At 35.2% G+C, this 3659-nt stretch overlaps 1 long non-coding RNA gene across 1 annotated transcript in view; it reads right to left on the bottom strand.

The window, feature by feature from the left end:
• Positions 1-2159: 2159 nt before the first annotated feature.
• The window catches only part of LOC136042106 (uncharacterized), a 9309-nt gene continuing 7809 nt past the window's right edge, over positions 2160-3659 (bottom strand). Inside the window, exon 2 of the long non-coding RNA XR_010621175.1 lies at positions 2160-2879. This is a non-coding gene — a long non-coding RNA (uncharacterized LOC136042106). The remainder of the gene's footprint in view (positions 2880-3659) is intronic.

Here is a 3659-nt window from a genome sequence, read left to right as displayed (position 1 = left end):
TATATATATATATATATATATATATATATATATATATCTATCTATATTCACAGGTGGGACATAGGGACACAACTACAATGGCGCGTAACTAATATGGCGCGTAACGACTTACGCGCGCGGGGGGGCTTAGGGGGGCGCGAAGCGCCCCCACCAACTAGGTGTTGGGATGGCGCGAAGCGCCACCCCAACAGCTAGTATATATATAAAAATAAGTTGTCTGTGTGTGTGTGGGTCTGTCAGGTGACGTCATGTTTGTGTGTTGACTGACGTCATGTTTTCGACTGACGAAATTACAGACCGGGACATCGGGACATAAATGACGACCGGGACACCAGCACATAGGGAATATAAATGACGAACGGGACACTCAAAGAGAAAGCGACTGGGACACAAGGAATGTTCGATTAGCAATCACCATCAACAAAGCACCGGGACACAAATGACGACCGGAACACAGGGAGTATAAATGACGACCAGGAAATAAGTAAAAAAAAAAACTAAAAAAACTAAAAAAAGGTAAAAACTACAAAAAAACTAAAAAGAAAAAAACTAAAAACTAATAAAAAAACTAAAAAAGCTAAAAAACTAAAAAAACCAAAAAAGAAAAAAAAGAAAAAAGGAAAAAAAATTAAAAATAAAGGAGAAAAACAAAACTAAAAAAAAAGAAAAAAAAAGAAAAAGAAAAAAGACTAAAAAAACTAAAAAAAAGTAAAAACCAAAAAAACTAAAAAGAAAAATAGGGGAAAAATAAAAAAATTTATTTCATCATATACCATTTCAAAAACGAATGTATATACAGACCGGGACACCTGGATACAAATGACGACCGGGACATAGGGAATATAAATGACGACGGGACACAGGGACACAACTACAACGGGGACGCCGGGGGGCACAGGGGGATATATAAATGACGACGGGACACAGGGAATGTTCGATTAGCAATCACCATCAACAAAGCTCAAGGGCAATCATTAGAATCATGAGGTATAACTAAAAAAACTAAAAAAAGGTAAAAAACTAAAACCTGAAAAAAAGACCAATTCAAAAACAAATGTATATACAGACCGGGACACCGGGACACAAATGACGACCAGGACACCGGGACACAAGGAATATAAATGACGCCCGGGACCCTCAAAGAGAAATCACAGACTGGGACACCGGGACACAAATGACGACCGGGACACATGGAATATAAATGACGACCGGGACACAGGGACACAACTACAACGGGGACGCCGGAAGGCACAGGGGGATACATAAATGACGACGGCGACACAGGGAATCGTCGATTAGCAATCACCATCAACAAAGCTCAAGGGCAATCATTAGAATCATGAGGTATAGATCTGAATACGAATTGTTTTCCCATGGACCATTATATGTTGCATGTTCAAGAGTCGGTAGACCTGACAATCTATTTATATGCACAGACAATGGGACAGCAAAGAATGTTGTATATTCGCAAGTTTTACGTAGTTAAAAACATATATACATATATATATATATATATATATATATATATATATATATATATATATATATATATATATATATATATATATATATATATTCACAGGTGGGACATAGGGACACAACTACAATGGCGCGCAACTAATATGTCGCGTAACGACTTACGCGCGCGGGGGGGGGGGGCACGAAGCGCCCCCACCATGCACAGACAATGGGACAGCAAAGAATGTTGTATATTCGCAAGTTTTACGTAGTTAAAAACATATATACATATATATATATATATATATATATATACTAGCTGTTGGGGTGGCGCTTCGCGCCACCCCAACACCTAGTTGGTGGGGGCGCTTCGCGCCCCCCCCAAGCCCCCCCGCGCGCGTAAGTCGTTACGCGCCATAATAGTTACGCGCCATTGTAGTTGTGTCCCTATGTCCCACCTGTGAATATAGATAGATATATATATATGGTTTTAACTACGTAAAACTTGCGAATATACAACATTCTTTGCTGTCCCATTGTCTTTGCATATAAATAGATTGTCAGGTTTACCGACTCTTGAACATGCAACATATAATGGTCCATGGGAAAACAATCTGTATTCAGATCTATACCTCATGATTCTAATGATTGCCCTTGAGCTTTGTTGATGGTGATTGCTAATCGACCATTCCCTGTCCCGGTGTCCCGGTCGTCATTTACATCCCCCTGTTTCCCCCGGTGTCCCCGTTGTAGTTGTGTCCCTGTGTCCCGGTCGTCATTTATATTCCCTGTGTCCCGGGTCCCGGTCGTCATTTGTATCCCGGTGTCCCGGTCTGTATATACATTCGTTTTTTTAGTTTTGTTTTTCTCCATTATTTTTTTCCTTTTTTTTTCTTTTTTAGCTTATTTAGATTTTTAGATTTTTTAGTTTTTTTATTAGTTTTTAGTTTTTTTTTCTTTTTAGTTTTTTTGTCCCGGTCGTCATTTATATCCCCCTGTTTCCCCCGGTGTCCCCGTTGTAGTTGTGTCCCTGTGTCCCGGTCGTCATTTATATTCCCTGTGTCCCGGTCGTCATTTGTATCCCGGTGTACCGGTCTGTATATACATTCGTTTTTTAGTTTTGTTTTTCTCCTTTATTTTTTTCCTTTTTTTTTTCTTTTTTAGTTTATTTAGATTTTTAGATTTTTTAGTTTTTTTATTAGTTTTTAGTTTTTTTTCTCTTTTTAGTTTTTTTGTAGTTTTTACCTTCTTTTTAGTTTTGTTAATTTTTTTTTTTACTTGTGTCCTGGTCGTCATTTATACTCCCTGTGTCCCGGTGCTTTGTTGATTGATTGCTAATCGAACATTCCTTTTGTCCTGGTCGCTTTCTCTTTGAGTGTCGTCATTTATTTTTTTCTTTTTTTAGTTCTTTTAGTTTTTACCTTTTTTAGTTTTTTTTAGTTTTTAGTTTTTTTTAGTTTTTTACCTTTTTTTAGTTTTTTTAGTTTTTTTAGTTTTTTAGCTTTTTTATTTTTTTTATTAGTTTTTAGTTTTTTTGTAGTTTTTGCCTTTTTTTTAGTTTTTTTAGTTTTTTAGCTTTTTTATTAGTTTTTAGTTTTTTTTGTAGTTTTTGCCTTTTTTTAGTTTTTTTAGTTTTTTAGCTTTTTTATTTTTTTTATTAGTTTTTAGTTTTTTTTGTAGTTTTTGCCTTTTTTTAGTTTTTTCAGTTTTGACGTCACCTGATCCAGTTTTTTCAGGTGACGTCACCTGATCCACGATCCACAGATCCACAGACAACTTATTTTTATATATATAGATAGTTTTTTTTTTTTTACTTATGTCCTGGTCGTCATTTATACTCCCTGTGTCCCGGTGCTTTGTTGATTGCTAATCGAACATTCCTTTTGTCCTGGTCGCTTTCTCTTTGAGTGTCGTCATTTATTAGTTTTTTCCTTTTTTTTTTTTAGTTTTTTATTGGTTTTTACCTTTATTTTAGCTTATTTTTCAGTTTTTTCCTTTTTTTTAGTTTTTTTGTAGTTTTTGCCTTTTTTAGTTTTTTCAGTTTTTTTTTTAGTTTTTTATTTGTTTTTACCTTTATAGTTTTTTTAGTTTTTTAGCTTTTTTATTTTTTTTATTAGTTTTTAGTTTTTTTTGTAGTTTTTGCCTTTTTTTAGTTTTTTCAGTTTTGACGTCACCTGATCCAGTTTTTTCAGGTGACGTCA

Source organism: Artemia franciscana, unplaced genomic scaffold (assembly GCF_032884065.1).
Source record: "Artemia franciscana unplaced genomic scaffold, ASM3288406v1 PGA_scaffold_67, whole genome shotgun sequence".
In the NCBI taxonomy this organism is placed as follows: Eukaryota; Metazoa; Arthropoda; class Branchiopoda; order Anostraca; family Artemiidae; genus Artemia; species Artemia franciscana.
Note: the sequence above shows the minus strand (reverse complement) of the source record. Positions and strands in the feature narration are given on the sequence as shown.